This window comes from Triticum urartu, chromosome 3, assembly GCF_003073215.2.
Source record: "Triticum urartu cultivar G1812 chromosome 3, Tu2.1, whole genome shotgun sequence".
NCBI lineage: Eukaryota > Viridiplantae > Streptophyta > Magnoliopsida > Poales > Poaceae > Triticum > Triticum urartu.
The window spans coordinates 6,547,551-6,560,157 of NC_053024.1; the positions used below are offsets into that span (position 1 = coordinate 6,547,551).

The following is a 12,607-nucleotide window of genomic DNA, read 5'->3' on the forward strand; positions in this document are numbered from 1 at the left end:
ACGCATGCAGCCAAGAAACTCAGCCAAAGCCTCGTTATCTCGGTTCCATGGCCAATATGGGAATAATGTAATCCACACATCTTGGTTTCTCTAGGGCACTTCTGGAAGCAGCAACACATATTATTGGTCATGATCTGGAACAAAAGCTTGACTGTTTGCGGCGGCAGCTGCGTGGAAGGCTGGGAGCATCTCGGTAATATCGCGATCTCAAATCTGAATGCTCTCATTTTTTACCTCTCTAAATAAAACTATCAATTTGTTAGCTTTGCAGAAAAATCTTAAAATGGGAAATTGGGTGGAAGGCAATAATTCTGTTTGGCTGTTTTGACGGGTCACTAGGCCGTAGACAAGTCTATGGCTCCATCAAGGACTCGTTCAAACTGAAATCGACATGTATGGGAAATGTAGTGGCGAAGACTACACCACTGACTCCTGTTGGCCAGTGAGTCGTATTAATACTTACCCTGCTCCTCCAACTACTTCCACACAACCAAAGGGAGAAAGAAAGAAACTCCGCTCTGAAAACCAGCATATAGCACCATGCCAGGTCTGATCTGGTTGTGCGTCCTCTTGATCGTCTCTTGCCATGATGGTGTTGATGGCGTCACGGAGTTCATATACAATGGGTTCGCCCGCAGCAAGCTCCACCTCGACGGTGAGGCTTCCATCTCAAAACACGGCGTCCTCTCTCTAACGAGCAGCAGCTGCGGCGACAGCTCCTTCACCCAGGGGCATGGTTTCCATCCAGAAGCTCTTCCGTTTGTCAATTCCCATGGCGCGTCCATGAGCTTCTCGGCCACTTTCGTGTTCTCCATCACGCCCACTGACTCTGACACTTCCGGCGACGGGATGGCATTTGTCATCTCCTTGGCCCCGCTGTCTGGTACCTGGACAGATGGGCAATACTTGGGACTTGTCAATCAGGACGACGACGGTGGCACACTTGCAAACCGTTTCTTCGCCATCGAGCTTGACACCGTAGCCAACTGGGAGTTCAGAGATATAGACAACAACCATGTCGGGATTGATCTCAACAACCTAACGTCCGCCGCCTCTTCAACCGCAGGGTATTACAGCGACAATGTCGAGAAGGACTTCCACTTCTTCAATCCACTGAGACTTTCTAGTGGAAAGCCAATGCAGGTTTGGGTGGACTACTATGAGATGCAGCTCAACGTCACGCTTGCTCCTGTCCCCATGAATAAGCCCTCTTCACCGCTATTGTCTTACTACCCCACGATCTTGCAAAGGTCCTCAAGAATGACACCAAATCAAAGGCAGGGGTTCCAACCACAGCATACGTCGGTTTCTCTGCCTCCAGCGGTGATTGGTGTGCCTCCCAACAAATTTTTGGGTGGAGCTTTAACCTGTATGGACCGGCCAAACCACTTGACTTATCGCTGCTGCTGCCGCCATTAAAACAAGTACAAGATAGTTCCAGACAAGAAGCCCATGACAAGAAAAAAGTCGTCAAATGGGTGCCCGCAACTATATCTTCACTTGCCATACTTGCAGGTATAACAACTTGCCTTCTGTTTCGATGGTGGTGGTGCAAGAAGAGGATGTCAGAGAGGAATGAAGACTGGGAGGCTGAGCTTGGGCCCCACCGCTTCGCATACAAGGACCTCCGCCGAGCAACAAATGGCTTCGACGACAATCAACTCCTTGGGAAAGGCGGCTTTGGGCAAGTCTATAGAGGAGTCCTTGGCAACTCTGGCATGGACATCGCAGTGAAGCGGGTCTCCTCGGAGTCGAAGCAGGGGTTGACTGAATTCACAGCTGAGGTCATCATCCTTGGTCGCCTACGACACCGAAACCTTGTCCGTCTGATCGGCTATTGCCGGCACAAGGTCGAGCTTCTCCTCGTGTACGAGTACATGCCCAACGGCAGCCTGGATAGCTACATGCACACCCAGACTAGGCACACGATGCTCTCATGGTGTCAAAGGCTTCACATCATCAGAGGCGTCGCGTGCGGGCTTCTGTACCTCCACGAGGACTGGGAGCAGGTCATCATACACCGCGACATCAAGGCCAGCAACGTCCTACTTGACGGAGAGATGAACGGCCGGCTCGGCGACTTCGGCCTCGCGAGGCTGCACGACCATGGTGCCGACGCGCACACCACCCATGTGGCCGGCACGAGGGGCTACCTCGCCCCTGAGCTGACAAGGTTTGGCAAGGCCACCAAGGCGACAGACGTGTTCGCATTTGGTGCCTTTGTGCTAGAGGTGGCTTGTGGTAGGCGTCCGGTGGGGTTCAACGCCCGCGGCGAGCTGCTGGTGCTTGTCCAGTGGGTGCGCGACACATGGGGGAGCGGCTCCTGCTCGATCCTCGACACCGTTGATCCAAGACTGGACGAATATGCTGCTGATGAGGCGGAGCTGGTGCTCAAGCTGGGACTGTTGTGTTCGCATCCTTTACCTGTGGCAAGACCCAGTATGCGCCTTGTTATGCGGTACCTCGATGGAGACTTACCCTTGCCCGAGTTCTCTCCTGAATATCTCAACATTACAGATGTCGATCAGGTTCTTGATGAAGTGCCTCCGTCAATGGCAAATAGCATTACAGGTCTGTCTGGAGGTAGATGATAGGACATCCAGGAGGGTTTATCTATTGTTGTTTAATTAAAGGCTGGGGTGGTGTTAGGTTTAGAAGAATCTGATGGGGAGAAAATGAGAAATGATAGATATGTACAATGTGTTTGTGTGTGTGGCTACTGGCTACTGAACAAATCTGGGTACTTCACAATAAAAAATACCTGCATACCTTTCGGAAATTCTCTCAGGTTACTTTCCCACAAGTCTCTTTCTCAGGACTGAGAAGTATCCTCCAAAAGGATAGCCTTGGGAAGAGATTGTGGCTGCCAGTGTCACGGGATAGGAACGGCAGCTACCTCCTGTCCTGTACACCTTCCAACTACTACTTTGCAGGTCTGTTCCTTCCATTCGTCCATTGTTCGTGTAGCTCCAGACAGAGCAAACAGCTTTGCAAGCTCAAAAAGTCTTAACTCTTTGGATTGAAAAATCGACCAAAATCCTCGAACGTCCAGTGAAACAAATAAATTTGCCCCACCAACTGCCAACATTGTTAGTTACCTATAGTGGTGAAAAGGAGCAACGGAATCCCATATATATGTAGCATTTTACAGTTTTTTTCTTGTGACGGTTCAAGATTGGTTCGAGCCTTATTTTCCGCTTCTCCGAGGAAATCGAGCAATATTGTCAGCTGAGGTGTTTTTTTCTATCTCATTAGTGTTGGACTCATGATGGTCAATCAATGACAATGATAAGCTCTATAAAAAAGAGTCTATTGAAGCTAACCTAACCAGTTCTTGTCTCTGAAATTTTATTGTCAGGGGATGTCTGCAAGACGCTCTACAGTTCCAGAATCCAGATAATAATATGCAGTCTCTGACCTTGCAAAGCTTTGCACAAGCATGCATAAGGGACAATGGGACAGATGGCAGCAGGTTGGTGTTACAAATTTAATCCCTAGCTTGAACCATATGAAAATTAATAATACTCCCTCCATTTTCGTATACAAGGCCACTATCAAAATTACAATTTGCAACTATACAAGGCCACTAACATTAATCGAGGCAAAATTGATGGCGTTTGCCTACTAGTACCCGAGGACATTAATATCCCTTGTGTGCATGCGGGAGTGAGAATGTTAGCTTGCATTGCCAACATTAATCAACCAACGAGGAGTAACAGGGTTGGCTTGTTGTGCGTGTGAGATAAAAACCACATTAATTAACACGACAAACAAGATGACAAGCTAGCTTGCAACATTGACTTAAATATAGCATTGATTTTTACCTTGGTACCTGTAAATGAGTTTGTGGCCTTGTATATAAAAATGGAGGGGGTACTAGGAATCTGTAAAATATATTGCCATGTCAACACATCAAAACATGGCAGTTTGAACCTGATTAATACCAGTTCAGTTCAGTTCAGTTCAGTTCAGTTTAGAGAGAGAGAGAGCAAGCCGCGCCACTTCCCTCAAAAAGAAAACAAAAAAGATATCCCTCCCCTTCCTTCCCCGCCCCATCACACTTCTTGGCGGCGCTCCGGCGGTGGCTTCTGGTCTCGCCCCTGCGCTTATTGTGGCAGGCCGCCACTCTGCCCTAGCTGCATATCTCTTCCCGTCAGCCGCTGCCGCTGCTGTCTACCTCCTCCGCCACCCCGCCGCATCAGGAAATGTGAACCTTCTTCCTATTTGTACTGGATGTTCGCTATGGTTCACCACAGATTTAGGAATCATCTGCGCCTAGTACAGATTTGGGAATCCTGCTGCCAATCGATCACTTGTGCAACGATTCAGCACCCGGCAACGGCTGAGGACTAATTGAGATAATCGACTGCACCTCTTGAGTCTTGACTAGTGCTATTACTTTTCAGATTGTCGTCAAATCTGATGTTCGGTAACAGGTAGCGTTAGTTGATCTCAAAATAGACATGCATTACACACGTTCTAATCATAGTTTTAAATAGCCAGCTATAGCGGAGCTATAGCCTTTTCAGCAGGATGCCGCTAAATGATCGTCTTCACAAATAGCCCGCTATAGCTGATTTGAAGGCCCGTCGCTATTTTCCATAGCCCGCTATTTGAAACATTGATTCTAATGCACAAATTCAGTCCAGCCGCTGTAGAACAACAAGGTTTGCAATGTTGAACTATTTTTCAAGTAAAGTTGGGCCTCATATTGTAATAATTCGAGAAGATACAACAGACATGTCAGTTGCTTTACATAAGAAATTCTCATGTCTTGCTCATAATCTAATTGGCTTCTATGTCAGGATTGTCTCATTTCACCTTGGGCCTAATATATGTGAGGCCAGAGGTGGAATTGAGGAGATCCACTGGAGATTGACGAACAGCTTGCCGAGGGAATTCAGCTAATCCACTGCACGGTTGAGTCACATGAGTGGTATGCAGCAACTTCTGACTAGTTCTATTAATAGTCAAATTCTCATGAAATTGATGCCATATAGCCTGGTAAATAGGGGGATTCTCATGGTCATAGTAGTAGAGATCGATGAGCAGCATACCATGATTGACTTCCATCTACAAACTTTGAGACATGGCCAACTATCCAAACGTATGATGATGCAATACACTTTACGAGTATCAAAATGCTAACTGATTCAAAAATCAAATGCCTTATACGATACACATTACTAAGCATAGCAGAACCTATTATGAAAGGAAAACACATTGGAAATTGGGAGAAATTTAAAGCACTTGTAATTTTTTCTACTTCCAAATACCATTCATTCTGTCAATTTCTCTGCTTTGTTGGATCCTGGGAGCATTTTGGAACATGTTGTTAATTTCAACTACAATGACTAGAAAAATACCTGCATTAATTGATCTGAAAACAGACTTGCATTACATGAAAAAAATTGAACATTCTAATGACTAAATTCAGTCCAGCTGCTGTAGAACAAGAAGGTTTACAATATTGAAATACTTTGCAGCTAAAATTAACTCGAGACAAGGGGCTTCAGATTATAGTAATTTGAGAAGATACAACAGACTTATCGTTTGCTTTACATAAGAATATCTCATGTCCTGCTCATAATTTAGTTGTCTATCTTGTCAAGATTTTCTCATTTCACCTGGGACCTGATACATGTAAAGCTAGAGGTGGAACCAAGGAGACCACATTTCCATCAGCGCCGAAATACACTTGATTTGTTGCAACAAAGTTATGATCAATGTTGCTCTCTGCATTCATGGCGCCTTCCAAGACCTTGACTACCTCAGACATTTTAGGCCTTCTTCTGCAATCAATCTGCAAACACCACATTGCGAGCTTCATCATTTCAATTACATCCTGCTTATGTGCTAGCATATCGTTACTCTTATTGTCTGTCAATTCTACCAACCGATTAGTCTTCACCTTTTTCCTGCAATTGCATGATGAGATGGATGCTCTCTTCGGATCGAGAATTGTCGAGGTTCTTTCTTCCACTGATGACTTCCATGACCACAACACCAAAGCTATAGACATCGGCCTTTTCCGTGATCTGCGATGTCAACCATTCAGGAGCTAAATATCCAGGTGTGCCTCTCATTCTGGTAAACACTTGACTCATATCCCTGTCAATGAGCTTGCATAGTCCAAAGTCAGAAAGTTTAGCATTGAAGTCATTATCTAAGAGGATGTTTTGTGGTTTGACATCCAAATGGGCAATCTTTTTCATGCACTCCTCATGAAGATAAGCGAGACCCTTAGCTATGTTAGTGATAATCTTGCACCGTGCTATGTATTGAGCTTGCGTTGGTTTTCCCCGAAGAGGAAGGAATGATGCAGCAGAGTAGCGTAAGTATTTCCCTCAGTTTTTGAGAACCAAGGTATCAATCCAGTAGGAGCCCACGCTCAAGTCCCTCGTACCTGCACAAAGCGATAGCTACTCGCAACCAATGTGATTAGGGGTTGTCAATCCCTTCACGGTCACTTACGAGAGTGAGATCTGATAGATATAATATTTTTGGTATTTTTGATATAAAGATGCAAAGTAAAAAAGTAAAAGCAAAGTAAAAAAACAAAGCAAGATTAAAGTGATAGAGACTGATATGATGAGAATAGACCCGGGGGCCATAGGTTTCACTCGTGGCTTCTCTCAAGAGCATAAGTTTTCTATGGTGGGTGAACAAATTACTGTTGAGCAATTGACAGAATTGAGCATAGTTATGAGAATATCTAGGCATGATCATGTATATAGGCATCACGTCCGTGACAAGTAGATCGAAACGATTATGCATCTACTACTATTACTCCACTCATCGACCGCTATCCAGCATGCATCTAGAGTATTAAGTTAAAAACAGAGTAACGCCTTAAGCAAGATGACATGATGTAGAGAGATAAATTCATGCAATATGAAATAAACCCATCTTGTTATCCTCGATGGCAATGATACAATACGTGCCTTCCTGCCCCTTCTGTCACTGGGTAAGGACACCGCAAGATCGCACCCAAAGCTAAGCACTTCTCCCATGGCAAGAACTAACAATCTAGTTGGCCAAACCAAACGGATAATTCGAAGAGAATTGCAAAGATAACCAATCATACATAAAAAATCCAGAGAAGATTCAAATATTATTCATAGATAGACTTGATCATAAACCCACAATTCATCGGTCTCAACAAACACAGCGCAAAAAGAAGATTACATCGAATAGATCTCCACAAGAGAGGGGGGGGGACTTTGTATTGAGATTCAAAGAGAAAGAAGAAGTCATCTAGCTACTAACTATGGACCCGAAGGTCTGAGGTAAACTACTCACACTTCATCGGAGGGGCTAGGATGATGTAGAAGCCCTCCGTGATGACGGCCCTCTTCCGGCGGAGCTCCGGAACAGGACCCAAGATGGGATCTCGTGGATACAGAAAGTTGCGGCGGTGGAATTAGGTTTTTGGCTCCTGTTCTGATCATTTGAGGGTACGTGTGTATATATGAGGAAGAAGTATGCCGGAGGAGCAACGAGGGGCCCACGAGGCAGGGGGCGCCCCCCACCCTCGTGACCTCCTCTTTTGTTCCTTGGAGCAGGGTCCAAGTCTCCTGGATCACGTTCGGTGAGAAAATCACGTTCCCGAAGATTTTATTCCGTTTGGACTCCGTTTGATATTCCGTTTATCTGCAACACTGAAATAGGCAAAAAACAGTAATTCTGGGTTGGGCCTCCGGTTAATAGGTTAGTCCCAAAAATAATATAAAAATGGAAAATAAAGCCCAATATAGTTCAAAACAGTAGATAATATAGCATGGAGCAATCAAAAATTATAAATATGTTGGAGACGTATCACACCGTGTGCTCCAATCTAGAGGAGGTGAATCCTTGTCATGTCAACAATAGATCCATCTGTCCAAGGATCCATTTGGCATGTACTCATATACCAAGAGCCTATGCAATTTCTCTGCACAAAAACCAATTAATCTCACCAGATTAATATGATGAATGCTGCCAATTGTCTGAACCTTTGCAGAAAATTCCCTTTTGCCCTGACCCGCTCGATCTAAACGTTTTACTGCAATCCTTTCATCAGCTAGCTGTCCCTTGAAAGCAGATCCAAATCCTCCTTCCCCAAGCTTGTTTGCGAATTGCTCAGTTGCTGCTTTTAACTGTTGAAATGTGAACTTCATTGGTGTTCCTTGTAGCTCCCCAAACTCTTCCTCCTCCATCTCATGATGTCGTTGTGATCTTCGTTTACGTAATTGATGAGGAACAAGATGGAAAGAAAAATGAAGCCGTATTTCACTTTCATGGTTGTTGGGCCAATAGTTGCAGGCAGAGCACTTGGGGCCGTAGCCCGTAGGTGTTACCTTGGCTGTTGGTGTAGGCACAACACTTGGAGTCGTAGGTGTTACCTTGGGCGGGGGTGCAGGCATGGGACTTTCAGTTGTAGGCGATATTCACTAGTGCAGAACTGGGCAATAGCACCGGTTCGTAAGGCCCTTTAGTGCCGATTCGATAACCGGCACTAAAGTGTGGGCACTAAATCCCCTCCCCCCTTTTAGTACCGGTTTAGTACGAACCGGTGCTAAAGGGCAACCACGTGGCACGAGGCGCGCCGTGGTCTGGAGGACCTTTAGTCCCGGTTGGTAAGGATTTTTTTTTATTTTTGAAATAAAGTAAAAACAGTCCGCCTACTGGGCCGGCACGGCCTGCGTACGACTAGAAATCCAATCTCTAGTTGGGCCAGGATGCAGGCCCGTACGGCCCAGTAGGCCATACAGGGCAGAATACTTGCAATAGGCCCACAAAGGCCTGCTTAGAGAGGAGCTCGACACGGTAGCCGCTGCGGGGCTTATAAACCGGTGCGAACTCCTCTCAACTAGCGAGGTGGGACTAAACATTATGCACTGCCGGTGACAGCGCACCACCTTTAGTACCGGTTGGTGGCTCCAACCGGTACTAAAGACCCTCCCTTTAGTACTGGTTGAAGCCACCAACCCGTACTAAAGGCCACAACCTTTTTAGTACCGGTTCGTAGCACGAACTGGTACTAAAAGTTCGTCATGAACCGGTACTAATGAGCGCTGCCCGCCTAGCCATTGGAACCGATACTAATGGTCACATTAGTGCCGGTTCAATTACAAACCGGTACTAATGAGTTTCACATTAGACCCTTTTTCTACTAGTGATTGTTTGGTTGATCGTAGCACACAAGTGCACCTTCCCGTCCTGACCGACCGTCACACAAGTGGGCATCTTCCCACCCTGATCGAGCTTCTCACGAGCTCCAACCGGAATAGCGGCTGGGCATATGATGGCAATGGGGAGGAGGAGAGGCAGGAGGCGGAGAGCCGAAGAGGTACTCACCACTGCCATTTGTGTTATGATTTCTCATTGCGCCCGTCGACTTGAACCAGTATCTCAGTTGCAAACTTGTGATAGGGCTCCTGTGGCTGTGACAGACTGACAGCTAACGGATTGGTAGAGTGGTAGGGGATAGCAGACCAGACAGCCTAGAGTGGTAGGAGATTGCAGACAGGGATATGACCTGTCTGCTGAATCATTCAAGGGTCAGCATAAAACAACCTAACATTATTGTCGACTTGTTTATTTGTAAAGAGATTGAAAAACACGAAACAACCCCCCCCCCCCCCCCCCCCCCCCCCCCCCCCCCCCCCCCCCCGCGTCGTCTCCTTCGAGGCGACTCGGGGGTTACCCTAGCCGTCGCCGCCGCCCTCCTCCCCCCTTCCCTACCCTCCGCCGCCACCAGAGGTGTCCTCCGGCTCGCGCGCGTGACACCAATGAAGGTGGCGGCGGGGATCTGGCGGCTCCACCTTGAGTGGAGGGCCTCGGCAGCCGGGGCAGCGGCCTTGGGAGGTGCGCGCGGTGTGGCCTCGTCGGCGGGTCACGCCCACAGGTGCTGGTGAGCCGGCTCCCCTCGGTCGTGTGGGCGACGAGGCGTCGGCGACCGTCGGTTGCTATTGCGGCAGTGTCCCCCGCAGGCCTGCCGGCATCCATGTGAAGCTGCTCCTCCCTCTCGCCCCGATCTGCTCCTTCCCTCGCTGGATTCGGGCTTTGGTGGCGCTAGCCACTGATTCCGGGTGCTGGTTGCGGGATGCTTGTGGGTGTGTGTGGATCTGGGGGAAACCCTTGACCGACGCGGCGGCCACATCAAAGTCGACGCCTTGGGCGCCGATCTCCTCCATGGAGGCTCTGGTGAGGATCCACACCCTCCCATCCCCTCCCCTGCGTCGTGGTGAAAGCCAAGGTCCCCTGTTTCGGGCGGTGACGGCGCAATGTGTCGTGTTCCTTCTTGGAGGCTTCGTCCGGGGATCGCAGGGGTGGCGAGTGAGCGGTGGTGGGTGTGGGGGCAGCGGGCGCCAGCTTGATCTTTCTTGTCGGCATCTTTTCATGGGCTGCTAGTATGGAGGGTCCCTGCCAAGGGCGCCGGTGGATCGACGCCCTCGTTCCTGGGCGAGAGGGGATCGGGTTCCCCCCTGCGGCGACAATGGTACGCCAGTTTGGTGGGAGCTGTGTGCTCCGGCGAGTCCTGCTATTGGCCCCTGTTTGGTGCTATCTCTTGTTGCAGGTCCCAAATGCTTCTGTAACTTCGGCCGACAGCTCTCGTCCGAGGGTGTGACTGAGCCGGAGACGACGAGGGTGCTCCTGAGTAGTGTGGTCTAGGCTTGCAGATTCTGTTTCAGTTTCGCCTCATTGGCAACGTGGGTGCCAGCTAGCTGGGTTCTAGGGAGAACCGATCTGTCGTCTGCCGGTGCGGCACCCTTCGAACCAGGGTGAGAGGGTAGGGGCCTTCTGCGGCGACGGATCCAGATGGTGGTCATGTCCATGTTTGGTCATTCGAGGGTGGTTGCGACATCAATCCAAGTGCGGCGATGCATTCCTCGGTAGTCCTTAGCCTGTTTGCTGGTGTAGGTTGTACCATAGGGTGATGGCCATGGCGTAACGATGCTCCTGATCGCTTATGCCAGGGCCTTCGAGTTGTTTCATCTATGCATCCTGTATCAGCCGTGTGGTTTTTTCTTTTTTTGTTTTGTTCTTGTAAGGCGTTGGCAGTTTGTAATCCTGGCCAGTTGATGGCTTTGTTAATTCAAAGCCGGGCTCGACTTGAGCCTTCGTTCTAAAAAAATATATTATATTTGTACGTCTTCAAGTGAAAAAAAAGGAATGGCATCTGTATAGTGCGTTGTTTAATGATTTTGGCTGTAAGAAATCGCCAAATACGGCAGAAAAATGCGATCAAATCTTGCATAGGTGCTACCATATAAAACATGCTTTTTTGACAAAATATCATCTTGGGAGAGTAGGCATTTTTTCCCTTGTGTATCTCAGATCCTTTTTTTTTGCTGCTTGTTAATGTATCTCAACTCTTTTAGTACGGAATGAGGCAACTCTTCTGTGTCCATTTCGAAAAGAAACAATAACATACGTCTAGACTTCTAATATAATTAGACCATATAACAGTGGTAGATTGAGTATTTAATCCCAGATTGCACATCCTTGTTTTCAGTTTCTTTGTTCTGGAGATCTGTACCGTTATAATTATAATGGAACCCGGCTCCTAATTTTGGGAGGCGTATGAAAAAAAAACATCTTTCTCCATTACCAATCTGCCGTATGCTTTGTGGCAACACTTTAGATCTGGAATCTGAGTCAGCAGCAGTGATGTAGAGTGAAGATCACTTTGCAAGAAGTACCCTTGGGTTGGGGCATTCTGATTGCTGGAAGCAGCTCGAGGCCTTGTTGACTGCCCTAGCTATCATATGCCGTCAACCGTATGGAGCCATGTCGACCTCGCGTAACTTCTTGATTGTGTCCAGACGAGGGTGGCAAAACCTTGTGATCCTTGTGACACATTTTGTAGCGTCAAATCTGAGGTTGTCACTCGCTGCTGCTGTTTCATAGAGTGGAAATCACTCTGGATCACAAGATCACGCTGGGAGGAAGCTGCGCGGTACCTGATTGAGGACTTGGTGCCAAAATGACTTGCATGTAATCCGTCATCTATATGTTCAGCCAATCAGCCAAAAAGACAGGCTGAAGCCTCGTTATCTCGGTTCCCTGGTCACTGGTAGAAAACGGGTCTGTAGTCCCGGTTCGTAAGGACCTTTTGTCCCGGTTCTGAAACCGGGACTAAAGGGTCGGTACTAATGCCCTGTCCCTTTAGTCCCGGTTCAATCCAGAACCGGGACAGATGGGCCTCCACGTGGCCTGTGCGCGGAGCCCAGGCAGGAGACCCTCCCCAGCTTGAGTTACCGATAATGAAAACTATATTGTGCTATGATGAGGATACTGATACAATTTTTGTGTCTGTGGATGAGAATGTATACATGGTTCAACTCAAGTCGATGCAATCCAAGAGACTTTATACAACCGAGAGTGTCTATGGCTTCTATCCTTTCAAGAGTTTCTATCCACCAGGTGATTGCTCATCCTTTTTTATATCATAGTCATGGGAGTAATGCGTTCACTAACAACTTGAGCATGGTAAGCAATTCCTGGTAATAAAAATTAGTTAGTAATTGTCCCTTTGCTAGATGGAAGAACTTATAGTTTTATCATCTAGGCCGTCTTTTATCTTCAAGGATACCAAATAAAACATTAAACTCATAACTCA

The 12,607-nt window shown here is 47.5% G+C and overlaps 2 pseudogenes; one reads left to right on the plus strand and one right to left on the minus strand.

Annotated features, from left to right (window-relative positions):
- Positions 1-347: 347 nt before the first annotated feature.
- Positions 348-2,779, plus strand: LOC125542319 (annotated as a pseudogene).
- Positions 2,780-4,685: 1,906 nt separating this feature from the next.
- On the minus strand, positions 4,686-9,558 carry LOC125542320 (annotated as a pseudogene).
- Positions 9,559-12,607: the final 3,049 nt, after the last annotated feature.